Source organism: Bos grunniens, chromosome 7 (genome assembly GCF_055505025.1).
Source record: "Bos grunniens cultivar Pamir isolate PY7600 chromosome 7, Bosgru_T2T1.0, whole genome shotgun sequence".
Classification (NCBI taxonomy): domain Eukaryota; kingdom Metazoa; phylum Chordata; class Mammalia; order Artiodactyla; family Bovidae; genus Bos; species Bos grunniens.
In genome coordinates this window covers 53107528-53124055 of record NC_141171.1, presented here as the reverse complement: position 1 = coordinate 53124055, position 16528 = coordinate 53107528, and the positions used below count along the sequence as shown (strand labels likewise).

The 16528-nt window shown below is 43.4% G+C and overlaps 1 protein-coding gene and 1 long non-coding RNA gene across 3 annotated transcripts in view; one reads left to right on the top strand and one right to left on the bottom strand.

Annotated features, from left to right (window-relative positions):
- Positions 1-7100, bottom strand: part of LOC147369572 (uncharacterized) — a 545146-nt gene extending 538046 nt beyond the window's left edge. For both annotated transcript variants that reach the window (XR_015167596.1, XM_086412162.1), the window contains exon 1: positions 6200-7100. The gene's annotated coding sequence lies outside the window, so the exon portion shown is untranslated. The remainder of the gene's footprint in view (positions 1-6199) is intronic.
- Positions 1-16528, top strand: part of LOC147369571 (uncharacterized) — a 41709-nt gene that overhangs the window by 22984 nt on the left and 2197 nt on the right. The window contains exon 2 of the long non-coding RNA XR_015167599.1: positions 6993-7112. This is a non-coding gene — a long non-coding RNA (uncharacterized LOC147369571). The remainder of the gene's footprint in view (positions 1-6992; positions 7113-16528) is intronic.

The window sequence follows — 16528 nt, the reverse complement described above, 5'->3', positions numbered from 1 at the left end:
AGATTTCTGAATGCTGAGTTTTAAGCCAACTTTTTCACTCTCCTCATTCACTTTCATTAAGAGGCTCTTTAGTTCTTTGCTTTCTGCCATAAGGGTGGTGTCATCTGCATATCTGAGGTTATTGATATTTCTCCTGGAAATCTTGATTCCAGCTTGTACTTCATCCAGCCTGGCATTTCTCATGATGTACTCTGCATATAACTTAAATAAGCAAGGTGACAATATACAGCCTTGATGTACTCCTTTCCTAATTTGGAAACAGTCTGTTGTTCCAAGTCCAGTTCTAACTGTTGCTTCTTGATCTGCATACAGATTTCTCAGGAGGCAGGTCAGGTGGTCTGGTATTCCCATCTCTTTAAGAAAACTGACCCTTTGTTACACCCTTTGCAAACTATCCGGCTGAATGCACCATCTACATCCTGTCCGAACCTGACTCATTTGTGTAAACATCCTCATATAAAACCTCTCATACAAAATATAAAACTATGACAAAGGCCCCAAAAAATGATGAAAAAAGCTTAGAAACAGACAGCTTATAAAAAAAAAAATACAAAATACTGAATAAATGGTGGGCAAGTATCCAAAGTATTTAATGTATTTATATACATTAAAAAGTCTAAGGACCTTGATACACCTTTCAAATCAGCAGATAATAAACCAAAAGAGCCTCCCTAAGGCTGATCAGGCTGTGGAAAAAACAGCACCCCATCCTTTGCTGATAGCAAAGAATGGTGTATAAGAGCGATTCAACAAAATGCTTAGATCCGTGAACCAGGTAACCAACTCCTAGGAATTCATTGAGGAAATACATCATAAAAATGATAAAAGGAAAACTGCACAGAGATCCTCCTTTGGACTTTATCAGATAACAAAAATTAAAAAGTGTGTAGATTCCCAAAAGAGTAGATTGGCTAAGTAAATTATGCTCCATCTCTTCCATGAAATATTATGCAGTCTTTAAAATCATAAAGACTTCTGCTGCTGCTAAGTCACTTCAGTCATGTCCGACTTTGTGCGACCCCACAGACAGCAGTCCACCAGGCTCCCCCGTCCCGGGGATTCTCTAGGCAAGAACACTGGAGTGGGTTGCCATTTCCTTCTCCAATGCATGAAAGTGAAAAGTGAAAGTGAAGTCGCTCAGCCGTGTCCGACCTTCAGTGACCCCATGGGCTGCAGCCCTCCAGGCTCCTCCGTCCATGGGATTTTCCAGGCAAGAGTACTGGAGTGGGGTGCCACTGCCTTCTCCGAAAGACTTCATAGAAATGTTTATAATGCATATAAAGCCAAGCAAAAAAAAAAAAGAAATAATACAGATACTGTGATTAACATCATGTATGAATACCCAAGAACAAAGACTGGAAGCACTTATTAGATTCAAGTGGTGAGATTATGAACATATTTTTTTCCTACAAATATTTTCTTTACTATTATAGTATATTTAATACACTGCTAACACAATATTATTTTGACAATCACATGTAAAAAGGAACAATTTTAATTTCCAAAGTAGCAAATACCTTATGGTTAATAACTGTAGTTAGTCTCCTACCTTCTCTAAATTCCTGGTTCTTTTAACTGCTGGAAACAGAACACCATGATGTGGTGAGTGGAGCATGGACTTTCAGGTAGAACTGAGCTCCTGGATTTAAGAGCTGTGAAGCCCTCAGTAAATTATGTAACTTCTCTGAGCTCCGGTTTCCTCATTAAAATACAGGATGATAATGTCTACCTACCCTCCAGGGATTTTAAAGGCAAATGCCTAGTGCAGGAGAAGTGTTCAACAAATAATTGCTACCAAGCCAGACAATCCACTGGTGCTTATTTCTACAAGTCCATTTCGGCTGACACTGTTTGCTACTCCACTTCCAATGTATACATGTCTTTCCCCCCAAACTGGATGGTGAATTCCTTAACGGGCACCTCCTCTGGAGTTAGCCCTAGGATGAAGCCCACAGGACATACTCCATAAATATTAGGTGAATGATGGATAGATATCCATTGAGCCCACTGTTAATAGTTTGAAAGGGGCAAAAATAAAGGCTGGAAACATCTGAACATTCAGGAAGAGGTTGATGAAATCTATGATCTCCCACAAGAAGAGATTCAGGATGAGAAATAATGACACTACGCTCCCTCCAAAGGCTCTCCAGCTCGTTACAAGAATGGAACAAACACAGGACCGGGAATGAAGCCTCCCCTCCCCGGACCCCACCCAAGGACCTCGCCTGGAAGGAGAAAAGTCTGAGTCATGGGTCCACTGCTGAGGTGGGTCCACTGCTGAGGAAGGGCTGTCAGCCCCATGTGGTGCTTCTAGCCCATTTCTGAAAACTTGAGGGATTACAGGTGAACATGGAGAAAATGAAGGGAGAGAAAATGCTAACCTTTCATCACACTCCATCTTCAGCTCCAGAGATGTCCTCAACTCCTTACTTTGAAAACTGGTCATGAAAAGGAAAGAATCTAGCATTTACCCCATCTTTTCAGAAGGCATTGTATTTCAGGGTAATCAGATAGTCCCACGCAACGAGGGAGAGCTTTTCTTTACAGAGTCTAGGTAATAAATGTAGAAGGAACAAAAAAAAAATCAGGAAATCACCTTTTGCAACACCAATGACATAGTTGGTTCAGGTAGGGATGGTCAATGGACGCACAGGTTTGGGGGGAACTAGACAGCATTCAACATGGGACCCAAGTCTCAACTCACAAACTGTTTGCTGGCAGCAAACTCCCACTGTGCCCTGGTCTTTACTCCTAGTTAGACCTCCCATCTTTCAAAAAGCCAACAGGAGGGCAAAGCAATTTTTTTAATATATATATCCTCCTCTTTTCATTAAAAGCAAACCTCCAGGATGAATCCCTTTCTGGGCCTCCACAGAATCCAGCTCAGAGTAGAAGGGAGAAGGGTGGTTCTAGACAGACCCAGTGCCTGATGAAAGAAGAGAAAGAGACTCAGAGCTGGAGGCCAGAGAAGCCCTGCCTGGAGTGTCCACCACTGCTGGGCACTGATTTTGTGAGGTCAGTATCGTTCTCCACTCACAGAGAGGGAAACAGTCTCAGAGACTGTTAACTAACTTGCCCAGAGCCACTCAGCTGATGTGCAATAGACTTTAAACAGGCATTTCAGAAAGCAGAGCCTGAGTTCACCAGCTGTGGAAGCTAATCTGCCTCTGCCCTAAAAAGACTGCAGGGCTGTCATCTCTACGTACATCAGCCCCACCCCCACCCCTGCCACAGGGCTCAAGGCGGGTTGGTCAGTTTAGAAGCACTGACCCCACACTTACCAGGAACTCTAAACTGGGTTAGGCTCTTGCAAGGCTCAGAGGCAGGAACCCGGCCTCTGTCCTAAAGGCACTTAAATCCCTTTGTGGAGACAACACTGAGAAACGTGAAGGAGTAACCAACCTCACTCAAGGTTCCTTCCCCAACACCAGCTTTTGCACTTGCTTCCTCTTGCTACTGTGCATGTGATGAAGTATTTAGAGGATCTTTATCTCAGCAGTTGATGGCTATGGGCTCCTTAAGCTCAGGATCTTGTCTTATCTCTATACACTTAACACCTGCAATGCTGGGAGGTGCGGGCAATACTGAATGTGATGGGAAAGAGTGTGACAGATATGCAGAGATGGTCCCCATTCCCCACCTTATCTGTCCTGTTTGGGTCTTACTCCCCCCATCCCAATCATTCCAGAATCCCTCCAAGGAGCCAGGTTCCCTGGATTTTCTCCCCAGATGGAGGGGGTGCTGTCACTTCTGCCAGAGCCACACACAGATGCTAAGGACCTCGCAGAAATCTTTTCTGACTGAAGGTCAACCCCAGGCGCCAAGCTTTGCGGACTGTTCTGTCCTTAAGTAGGTGGGTACCTTTTCAGTGCTGGTCCTCATTTTCCCCAGCCCCTGGCTGCTAGGCCATCCAATTCTCCTTGAGGGATGGGAACTCACCAGGCAGATGGGATCAGCTACCTCCCATCCAGCCCTGAGACCCAGGAAAGCAGGCAGAGAGAGCAACACTCCCACCCCAATTGGGAGAAAGCCTTGTCTGTGTGCAGAGCAACGCTGTTAAGACCATTTCCTGGGTCAGGCCTGCCCACCTCAGCATGTTCTCTGGGATCTGGTGGGAGAAGAGTGACACACAGCTTCTCGGTGCTCAGGCTCCAAGGACATGGGCGCCCTAAGTGCCCCTAAGCAGGCAAATAACCAGCCCAAACCTGGAGCCATTGGCTCTCTGTTGGAGGCGGTGGGTAGGCAAATGAAAATCTCAGCAACAACAGCTTCTCCTAAGAAAACCTCCCTCCCTCAACGTCCGCGCCTCTGTAGGCTGGCATTTCATTCAGTGCCACATTTTCCTCCCTCCTTCCCAGTATGGCACTGCAAACACACAGTCTCCAGGCTCCCACATGGCTGTAATGATTCCAGTTTTCCTCACCATAGGCTATTCACTGACACAGTTTCTAGATCCTACAATACACACATACTGCCAAGTACATTCTTGCCTTCCAAAGCCTTTTTTCATTTTGGTCCATCACGTCAAAATTATTACTGTTATTGGCCAAATTTCAAGGCAAAAGAAAATCTGGAAAAGCACAAACCTGGAATTCTGTCCTTGTTGGTATTTAAAGTCATACTCCAACTTTTTGAAACACATACTCAAATTTGAGATGGAACAACTCTGACGTTATGTATTTATACTCAAAGATATTCGAACTAAGAGATTCAGTTCAAAATAGTAAACACTTGACGCTGCATCCTAGCCCAAGATGCCAACACTCAGTGAAGCCTCATTAGTCCTGCTTCCTGTTGTGACAAATTCATATAAAACCCTTCTGACAGGGCTGCTTCCAGGACCTGCCCCCACCCTGCCCTGCTCCCAACACCAGTTTTTTTGCAAAGCTAGTTGTTTAAATACCACTGAACAAGGGCACTTTTCACAACTTCATTTTGCCCTGTTAACTATAATTGTTCTGTCTCTAAACCCTCCTAGCCAGAAAGCTTTTGTGAATGCTTCCTAATGTGCTGCATGACGGTTTGGGGCAAGTTCTGGCTTCTGACCAGGGCTGGAACTTCAGCTATGGCTTTGGGCAAGCAACTCAACATTTCTCGGCCTGAGGTTCCTCTCCTGGAAACTAGAGATGCTAACAGGCCTCAGGCTCCATACGTGGTTCACTACCAGTTTTGTTCTGCTCTTGTCCTGACTTGGCCGTTTTCCCTGCTTGCAATCCCATGCTGCCGAGGTCACAGATGGGGAATACGTGTGGGCGACAAGTAGGCAGGTGGTCTGCATGACCTTGAGGGCCAAGTTCCCCGGTGACCCAAAGGATGCTATTTTAGCATCACGACCCCCAGTCTGGAATAGAGCCTAGGAAGGGACCATAGGAAGGGAAGGAAGACTCCTCCTGTTCTTTCAAGCTCTTAAAGGTCTCCATTTCACTGCCCTTAGCAAACCCCCACCCTACAAGCCACATCATCCTGGATTACCCTTGGTTTCCACAGTTAACACCTGCCTGCACTGGGGAGGGCCTGCTTTGCCCTTGACCTCCTCCTGCAGGGTCACCCTGTGTTTTCTTCAAGGTGCCTTGAGCACAGTCCACCCGGTGAGGGTCCAGCTCTCTCTGAGAAACCAAAGTCTCTTTCCCTTCAAAGCAGAGGTAGAAGATGCTGAGCTCAGCTGGGCAGATTCAAGCCAGCCAACCGCTTGCCCTTTCAGCCCAAATCCCAATATTTGGGATGTTTCCACAACATTGCCTGAGTGGGGGAGAAGAGGGATGGGAATTGGGCCACAATATAAATATTCAATAACAGGAGATGATTAAAGTAAATTATGAAACAATCAGGTGATGGAATATGACCCACATTTAAAATGATACGATGCCAGGCAATGAAAAGAGATGCTCAGGATAGGCTAAAACTAAAAGCAAGCTAAAAAGAGTTCAACCTGCAGAGTCAAGCAGGTTGAAAGTTGTTCAAAAACCTTTCCCATGCCTGTGTGTTTATGCATCCCACATCTAGATACATATGAAAGAACCAAAAATACACTGGAAAAAGATGCACCAAAATGTACTCAGGGCAGTCACTGTGTGGTAGAATTGGGAGAAATAATTTTCTTCCTCTTTTTGCTTATCAACAGTATTTTCAATTACGGTCATGCATTACTTTTGGTAAGAGGAGGAAATTAACTTCAAAAGAACGTTTAGAATTGCCTCACCTCTAGTCTCTGGGGCTGAGAGAAGAGACGAAGCCTGGGCGGAGCTCCCCAAACATGCCTTCCTCTCCAGCGTGTGTCACTGGCGTTCCTTCCCAGGGACAGAGAATGAGTTTCTCGACAGCAGAGCTGGCCCATCTCAGGGCCAGGATGGTGCTGGCAGGAGTCACTTTCTAACACGTCCCGACATGTGTTTCCAGTAACGCTGTTTGTGGCCGCTTTCTTCTCTTATCGCTCCTCCCGTGACCTTTACTGGTTACAGACTTACTGGCTGGAGCCAGGTGGATTTGTTTGATTTTTGTTGATGGTTATTAGGAAGAGGAAGTGCCAGAAGGGATTACCTCAAGTTTAAACCTATTTCCAGCAGAGTCCCGGGCCTTTAATTACACATCTCAGGTCTGTTTGGTAAAGAGGTGGTCAAAGATGTGCTTTTTATCTCCCTCGGAATCTCCTGTGGCTGGCAGCGCTCCATGTGCGCCTGGTGTTCCTGTAAACTTCAGCCACGGGCTCCTGCGGAGAGGAGGGCGGCGGTGGATGATGGAGGCCAGTGAGAGACATTTTTAAAATCTCTGTACCTGGGACTCCTTGGTCAGGCCGTGCCATTTTGGGGCACAGTCAGCAGAGGAACTGTACCCCTGGAGAGCTAGAATTTTGTTGGCGGAATTGGAGCTATGGCAGCTTCCGGAGAAGAACCCCGACTCAGCTACTGCTGAACTACAAGGATGAGGACAGTCAGAATGCAAAATGCCCAGGCCCAGTCCAAAAGCAGACTTCTTTTTTCTTCGTTTTCTTGCAGATTCGTTTTCACATCTTGACACTGAAATATTAACAGCCTGGCTGACCCTGGGCAGGCTGTAACCGTCTGGAAGGTACCACATCAGCTGTGGCGCAAAGACCAACGTCACTTCCGGTACAGGTGCGTCTAGTCTGAAAGACCGGAACCAACTGGTCCCCAAAAAGAACCTTTCCCACTATGACTTCTCCAGGCCGGTGAAAGAAGATAAGACTCCCAGAATCTACCACCGTCCACCCACTGCAGGCCCTCTTTTGTTTTACTTGCCCGTTGAAGGGATTGCCAGATGACAAAATTGCTAAAAATCCAAGACCGGGAAGTTTAACACATAAACTGCAACTTTATTGGGGGGGGGGGGGGAGGGCGGGTGGAAATGGGGATGCTCCATTACTGAGGGTCTTAGCACACTTTTGGCACAACAGTCAAGTCAGGAAATGAAGAATTACTCTTTAGCTTCTTGTATTAAAGACACAACACTGTAGGTCAAATGCACACAGAATTTCAGAAATAGGACTGCAAAATTCCCTTTAATTTACGGCCCAGAGGGTTGGAATTTGGGGAGGGACATTTGGTTAGAATGGAAATGGGAACAAATGGGGTTTGGTTAGAGGCCTCTTTCATTCGAGGCTGGGACCCCTTACCACCCAAATTCTGCCCCTGGCAAGGCTATTTCTTCCATAATCCCCAGGATCCCAACAGTTTCCTTTCAGCAGGAGCACACAGCATTGAGTACAGATTCTTGCCTCAGTCTCTGGAATCCTGCAACCCCCTCAAGGCAAGCTACGTATAATATGCTTTTTCTTGGCACCGCAGCCTCATTAGAGCAGTGAAAACAGGCCCTAAAAGACAGAAGAGCGTCTTCCCTGGCGTCAACCCAGCCACTTCTGAGGCTCCCAGCACCATGCTCCATGAGGTGGGCCTGGCCAGGAAAGGCTGCCTGGGGTGGGAGTGGAAAGGCTATTTTAGTTCAGTGGAAAGTTTAGTTTAGTGGAAAGGCTAGTTTAGTTTAGCAATTCTGCAGCAACAGAGACACACAGCTTTGACATCTTACATCAGGATTGTTTCAAGTATAGGACCCATACCCTGCTGCTGCTGCTAAGTCACTTCAGTCGTATCCGACTCTGTGCGACCCCATAGACGGCAGCCCACTAGGCTCCTCTGTCCCTGGGATTCTCCAGGCAAGAACACTGGAGTGGGTTGCCATTTCCTTCTCCAATGCATGAAAGTGAAAAGTGAAAGTGAAGTCTCTCAGTCGCCCCCAACTCTTAGCGACACCAAGGACTTCAGCCTACCAGGCTCCTCTGTCCATGGGATTTTCCAGGCAAGAGTACTGAAGTGGGGTGCCATTGCCTTTTCCGGACCCATACCCTAAGGGTACCTCAAATGATGTTAAGTGGGGCATAACATGTTTCATTTTAATGGTTATGTATTTATTTTAGTGTGAATTTGAGAAAAATGAAATTAGTACATCAACTGTTATTTCATGAATGTTGCTTAGAATGAGGCTAAGTGATAACAAAGTAATAATAAAAAAATTGAACTAAATACTAATTTAACAATATAGGTGATATAGAAATAGGACAAAAATCCCATGAAGCTGATGTTTAAATGACCAAAGTTTGGGACCATTCTGTGCCAGCTGACAAATTAACCAAAGTATATGAAAAGCTCAGACTAGAAACAGCTTTCCGTGATGCTAAGAGCTATGGAATCAGAAAGCCAAGGTTCAGATGCTAGCTCTATCGTTACGTTAGCTCTGTGACCTTGGACTAATTCCAACTCTTTAAGCAACAGTTTCTTCATCTGTAAAACAGAAATGAACATTCCTTTCTCATTAGATTGTTCTGAGCATTAAATGAGGTGAAATTAGTAAAGTCTTTAGCACAGCGCCTGGCATATAGCAAGAACTTCAAAAGTAGGAGTAAGTATTATAAATGTAAAGTACTCATTGCTAAAGCAGGCTACTCATCAATTTGTCCTGAAGAGTTCCTTCCAGGAAGATGCAACACAAATAGTACAGGAACGTTTAGCCCTTTGGGTCATGGATCTGCTCCCAGAGAAATATGCATGCAGACAGACATGCAAATGCCCAAACTGTATAAATTCTAAGGTATTCACGCTGACACCTCCTTTAGCCGTTTCCTGAGCTGACTGCAGACCTGGTCAGCTGAGATGGAGAGCTGGATTACAAGAGCTACCTCCACTACTTCTGCCCCAGGGAGGCCTGGCATCATCCCATTTTGGTTCTCTCTGACTGCCTCTTAACACAAAGGCTACCACAGGTTTACTCTCTGCATGGGCAGAATGCAAATAAGATCTCAAGGACCTACACACCCCTCTACACTCAGTAACTGGCTTGTTCTCCCCACCCTATCTCAGTGCAGTACAGCCTGGCCTTGCAATTTTTAACTTGGTGCTAATGGAGCTGGGTAAACTCAAGAGACCAGCAAATGTACATGGAAAACCAGGGGCCCTGATAAGCTGCTGATATGGTGTGCCTGTGCTTCCGCCAGTTCTATTTAAACACTGATAGACCCCTGCGCAAACAAGAAACCCTTTGTGCTCTGAGCATCTGCAACTGCCATCCAGAGTCCGTTCTGGACATGGCCAAGGCTCAGAGTAGGCAGAGTGGGGGTGGGAGAGAGGCAAAGCTTTCCTGCTGTTTATCAGACAAGTGCACACAGGGAGGACCCAGCTGATCTTCAATCCTAGGGCTCCAAATCTTTCTCTCTGCCGCCTGCCCCTCTCACAGCCATCTCTGAACAACTGAGATTGAGAAAATGTTTTCTAGAAAATTCACTGCAGATCCTTCAAGCAGGACATATGATGAGCTAGTTCAAGCCATGACCTATCCACATCACGCCAGTGGGTAAGAGATGACTGACTTATCTCACAAAGAAGCAAGGAGTGGGAAGCTGGTGAGTTTCCCCAAGTGCCCTAATATCAATCAAAAAAGGAGTCAAGGTTAAGCCCAGAGAAACTCCAAGAAAGTCAGATGCTATGGAGCTAAAGGACAGCAGCTGTTTCTCATAGCTGTTTGAATTTTGGTTTATTTAGCAAAAAAAGTTTGTAAATTCACATTTGGAGTTTGAATTTCTTTCTTGAATATTAAGACAATAAGAGCCTCACTCCTCAAAGTAGGGTTCTTCTGGATGGGTAGTTTGGGCATCATCTGGGAGCTTGTTATAAATGCAGAAGCTTGAGCCTCAGACCCAAACTTCTAAGTCAGAATCTGCACTTTAACAAGATCCCCAGGCAATGCATATGCCAGTTACAGTTTGATAAGCATTGGTTAGAGTATTTATAAAGCTCTTGGAAAAGTCTATTAAAGGAAAATAAAATATTATGGATTGTTTCTTTTCAAGTTTGCAACAGATTTTAACCTAAATATCAGTATAAAAAATAAAGTTCAATGTAAAAGAATGAGACTAATAACAGAAGACCTGTTGATATAATTTGTTATCAGTAATCAGTTCTCAAATCTAAATGAAGACATTTGCTGTTGTTCAGTCATTAAGTTGTGTCTGACTGTTCGCGACTCCATGAACTACATACAATTTCTCACAAATAGCTCAATATATATATCAGTTGGGCAGCTTCAAACACCCTTCTCTGACATGAAAACAGGATTATTCTTAGCAGTCCAAAGATTATATGCTCTTCCCATGAAGGTTCACACCTGTACACATTTGGATTAGTGGCATTTTAAGAAGCTAAAAATGTACTTCAGATTTAGTATTAATGACAGAAGGCAAATTTTACAAAATCAGATTGGAAATGTTTCCATAATCAACATGGATTACTTTCAGAAAAAACGAAGCAGAGGAGGTTGAAGATGTATTGATTAGTGGCCAAGAGTGGCTGGGTTTGATGTGGAATCTAAATTTTAAAAAATGATACAAATGAACTTATTTAAAAAACAGAAATAGACTCAAGACATAATAAACGAATTTATGGTTACCAAAGGGGAAAGAGGGGAAGAAGGGATAAATTAGGAATTTGGGATTAACATATACACACTGCTATATATAAAATAGATAAACAACGAGGACCTACGTATATAGCACATGGAACTACACTCAATATTTTGTAGTAACCTATAAGGGAAAAGAATTTGAAAAAGAATATATATGTAATATATATTATATGTTATACATATATAGAATATATACACAAAACTGAATCACTTTGCTGTACACCTGAAACTAATACAACATTGTAAACCAACTATACTTCAACAAACAAGAACAAAAAACTTGTAAGCCAAAAAAAAAGAGTGCCTAGGTTTGGATCCTTGCTTTGTGTGCTGTGTGACATTACCTAAGTTATTCAACTTCTCTGAGCCACCTCCCTCAGCGTAAAATGGGGATAATAAAACTTTTACTACTGAATTATTGTAGGATTAAAAGATTATTATGCATGAAAAGTACTATAACAGCACTTAGATACACAAAGTGCTGAATAAATGTAAGCCATTAAGAAGAAATTAGTATTGAAATACGGTCTTAAGACGTCCTTCTGTGTGATCTGAGAGACAAAGTGAAGGGCTTGTCCTGTCTCTGCCTGGTATTAGCTCTAAGAGCCTACAGGAATCACTTCACTTGAGTAGTAACTAGAAAGACCCACGTCATTGGTTAGGTCTGCCTCACTGGCTTAGACGGGGGATTACAGACTCCTGTGAAATGAGGTGGGGAGCCTGAGGCCAAGGTCAGCCACTGTTACTGTACCTTCAGGCCAGAATCCACTCCCACTCCAGCAAAGGGGAGTTGGCTGGAGTGCCTGGGGGCAATGGAACAGTAAGTGTAGGTCATGAAAGGGCAAGAGAATAAAAAGAGGGAATGGGGCAGGTGCGCTCCCAGGACAGGTGCTGCATCTTTGTCAGCAGTTCACACTCTTAACACCACCAACCCAATCAACCTTGGCCTCACCGCTCTGGAGCTCTAGTCTGTTAACCTCCCTGGTTAAAAAGGGCCTCTGTTTTTTAAAGTATAAAGTGAGGATAATAGTACTACCCACCTCAAAGATTTGGGATGATTAAATGAGGTAATGTGTATAAAGAATGAAGCAGGGTACTTAAATGGTAAATGCTCCATAAATAGTACCCATGACTGTGTATCTACAATAGGCATCTGTAACATAGCAATCTTACAGTAGGTTCTATCCTTGGGGCCAAGGAGTTGGATGTGAATATTGGGTGAACAAAGAACTGGAAATGTTTTGGTCACACTATGAGTGAAAGACTAAGATTATGGGAAGTCTTTGTTATAATTGTTGCAAAATCCTAGTCAGTCTCCTTAGGAATGAAGCAGTGGAAAGAAGAGGCATTAGAAGTTGGCTTTAAAGACACTACGTTTTAGGATTTATCAGAACTAGCTGAAAAGCAGGAAAAGGCAAGATAATCTCCACTGCAGCAAGACTGCAAAAAAAAAAATTTTTTTTAATTGCTAACAAGCAGAATGGCTTAATAAGAGACCTCATCTCACCAGACTATCCTGGTGGCTAGTACTACACTATGTGAAAATGACAAAGCCACAAAAACAAGGCTGAAAAACAAAAACCAAAACCAAACAGTTGCTTTTAGGGGGGAGTGGGATTAGAGTTGAATTTTCGATTTGTTGATTATTTTTGCAAAATCAGGGTATCTTCTGAAGCCCTGTAAGATCAAGGCGGGGAAATGTATGATGGGCTGATAGTTTCAGGCACAGTGAGAGATGATGTGCTGCAGGGGGGCGGGGGGGTACTGAGGTGTGCAGTTGTTTTCAAGCCCTTTTTTTTTAAGCTATGCAACATTTTTGTAAACAAAATCTTATTGAGATCCCATCTATAAAGCAGATAGAATACTGCTTTTATTGAATAAATTCATTTATAGGTTCAGTTTCTCCTTATTCCACTTAAGTGTAAATGAGAGCACAAATGTGTATTGGTTGCATACACATTTCAACAGACATTTTATTTGATTTTTTAATGGTTAAAGATATTTTTAGAAGATAAAATTCCAAATAAAAACACAGAATCCTAGTATTTGTTGGAAGATGGTTCAGGAACATCGAGAGGATTGTGAAGATAAGGGCTAGGCAACTGCCAGCTTTTCCATCAGGACCACGTCTTCCAGAGATGCATGCCTAAGTCATTTGTGTCCATGCAGAGGGGGGAGGAACAGTGAGCAGACGACACCCCAATGTCTTCTGTTTAATGACCAAACTAACACAGAGGGGCATGGAGAGGAGATGAGCCCATAAAGGCCTCATCTGTGCAAAGTTCCCCAGGTCCTACATGAAAGGAGTAAACAGTCAGGCATTTGGGGTGGGAGTGGATTGGCTGGAAGCATCTACCTGGGGACATTCAGGGATGCTAACTGGTGGGATTCAGGAAAGAAAATAAAGTATGTGATCTTGTTGGGTGGGGGCTCAGCAGGAAGGTGAAGAAGGCAGAGAGTAACTAGACACCATGGCCCAGGAAAGATGAGGAGGAAGGCAAGGAGATGGCTCTCACTACAGTGGGAGAGAAGAGACTTGTAGGGTTTGGGACAGGCAAAGGTAAAGCCAGGGAGAGTGATCCACAAAGACTGGGAACCTTGTTAGGGGGAGGTGCAGAGCGGCAGGTAAAGATCTGGTGAAGGGCGGGGAAAGTAGCAAAGAATTTAAGGCAAGTGCAGAAAGAAGTAAGGCGAAGGATAAGGAGTTCAAAGGATGCTTTGAAGACTTAAATCCACACAAAGATAGTGTATGGCAAATCTTGTCACATAATACAAATGGCCCGAGAAAAAAGGAGGCCAGAATTTCAGCCCACAGAACTCAGGAAAGGAAATGAGAATCAGAGTTTATTGGATTTATAGAGTGTTTTGATGTGACTGAGTGTTGAAAAATCGTTTGCCAAGGGGAGGGAGACTTTGGTGGCTTGGCAGTAAGGAACACGCAATGATCCCTTTTATAGTAATCTGTGAGGATCAAATGAACATGGATATAAATATAAGGGCCTACAGAAACACATGATGGTATTACCAGAGAAGCAAGGGTAAGTCATACTCTCATCTGGGCAGCAGGAGTCTAGGCAGAAAAGAGCAATCTGATTTATCAGGGATGGTCTAATGACAGCCTTGACAAAGTGAAGGAATGAGGAAAGGCAGAATTTATGAAAGCTATGTGGTCCTCAAAAGGAAATGAATGCCCAGGTTTGAACAACAGGTTTGGGCTTTTAATGTCCTGCCCTTGGATCCAGTGCTGTACCTAGCTGGGGAGCTGTAAAGAGCTGTCTTCTGGTGACTGGCTCTTTAACTACATTATCTTGTTTAGAACTAAAGTGGCCTTGTGAGAAAAGATCCTGGAACACAGATTAGGAAACCAAACTTTGAATAGGGCAAGCGAATGACCTAAGACCACACAGCTGGCAAGTGGGGAGCAAGTGGACTCATGAGCGCTTCTCCCCTGGCAGTGGTTTTCCAGGTCCCGCTTCACAAGAGCCCGGAGATGCTTTCCCGCCCATCCTTCTTGGCTCCTCAGGTGGTAAGAGCCTCTCTCTGCTTGGAGGGTATTTGGCTTGAAGAAGATCTTTAGTGCTCATCTGGTGAAAACTATAGGGCTTCCCTGGTGGCTCAGAGGTTAAAGTGTCTGCCTGTAACGTGGGAGACCTGGATTCGATCCCTGGGTCGGGAAGATCCCCTGGAGAAGGAAATGGCAACCCACTCCAGTATTCTTGCCTGGAGAATCCCATGGACGGAGGAGCTTGGTGGGCTGCAGCCCATGAGGTCGCAAAGAGTAGGACACAACTGAGCTACTTCACTCACTTAGTGCTCCTCTGGTGAAAACTAAGTTAGGAGCAGGTCATCATAGCTTGAAAAGTATAGTAAACTTCTTATACCTCTATGCAAATAAGGCAGAGAAGATGCTGGTGTATCATGGTTTCTTGCACAGGAAAGCACTTTGTCTTATGTGCTGCCTTCTCCCTCACCAGAACCTCCTTGTACCCAGGGGCTCCCTTGCACAAATTATGGGTACACCATAGCCAACACAAGATCATACACATCATAGCCAACTAAGAGAAATGAGTATTTATCAAATGATGGCCTGAAACATCTGTATTCAAGAAGCCAGAGCATTTCCATTATACATCAGTCCCAGCAATCTACCGTACAGCATAGTGCCCATAGTTAGCAACACTACTGTGTACTTTAAAATCTGCTAAGAGGGTAGATCTTATGTTAAGTGTTATCATCCGAAAAAAAAAAAAAAAAAGATAATAAAGAGGCAGGAAGAAACTTCTGGAGGTGATGGATATGTTCATGGCACAGATTGTGGTGGTAACAGTTTCATAGATGTAAACCATTCTCCAAACTCATCAAGTTGTATACATTTAATATGTACTGCTTTTTGTATGTCAATCATATCTCGATAAAGTTGTTTACAAGAAATACAAATTTAAAATCCGGATCAAAAATACATATAATATATAGAAACCGTATTTCTCAGAAGGTGGACTTTATCACTTCTAACACACAGGTGATTATCTAAATTTCATCTGTGAGTCTTTCCAAGGGGAATAAAATACGCAGAAGGAGGTGAAGCCAAAGCCACTTGGTATGTGAGGACACAGGAAAGTGTCTTGGCTTCCCTTCGGGTATCTGATGTCACCAAAGCAGCGTTCTAGAAGGCCAGCCTGGGTAAACTCATGACCTCTGCTTTGCCCTTGTGTTCCTAAAAGTTTTATGGGAAGTTCACTAATAAACTAAGAGTGTAAATGCTTCATCATCAAATTAAAAAATAATGAACTGCTACTGAAGCTGACTTGCACTACATATTTTCTGCAAAACACAAATACACCCAGCAATAAATAAAAGGCAGTAAAAGTATCCATGACTTGCTAATAAAACTTGATATGTTTTTAATGACAATTTTTAGTATACTGTTTTTGGATGGATCTGGCACTATTTGAAAATAAGCACCCAACAAGGACACAATTGAGATTGGCACCAAAGTAAAAACACAATAATTTGTCCTAGGTACAGTGTGTATACTCAGAGAATTTAAATGTCTCCCCCTAAAAGATCAAATTGCACTTTAAAATGGTCAACATACTTCAACCAGTGAGCAACTTGTATAAAAATGCCACCATAAAACACATTAGTCTTTTTTTTTTTCCTTAAACTACAGCCTAATGAATTTAGTTCATCACACGCTTACATAAATCCTACAGTGGAGGGGGGGAAAGAGTCTTTGAAATTTCAAACATTTTCTTCTCCCTTTCTTTCTCTTTTAAAGAAAACCTCTCAAGAAGGTATCCAACCACTTCTTGGAGACATAATCATATGTAAAAAAAAAAAAAAAAAAACTCGAATAAAAGAGAAATTTTTAAAAAAAATTTTAGTCACTCTTTAAATTTATTCTTCAATTTAGACCAATCCTCTTTTATAGGGGGCTCCCAGCAATTAGTTGGCAATCTTATCCTGTGAGTTTGAAGGATTAAAGCAGAAGCAAAGAACAAAAGGAATGGATTTGCTACACTCTTCCGCAGGTCTCCTCTCTTAACAAATCAGACTTCATTTC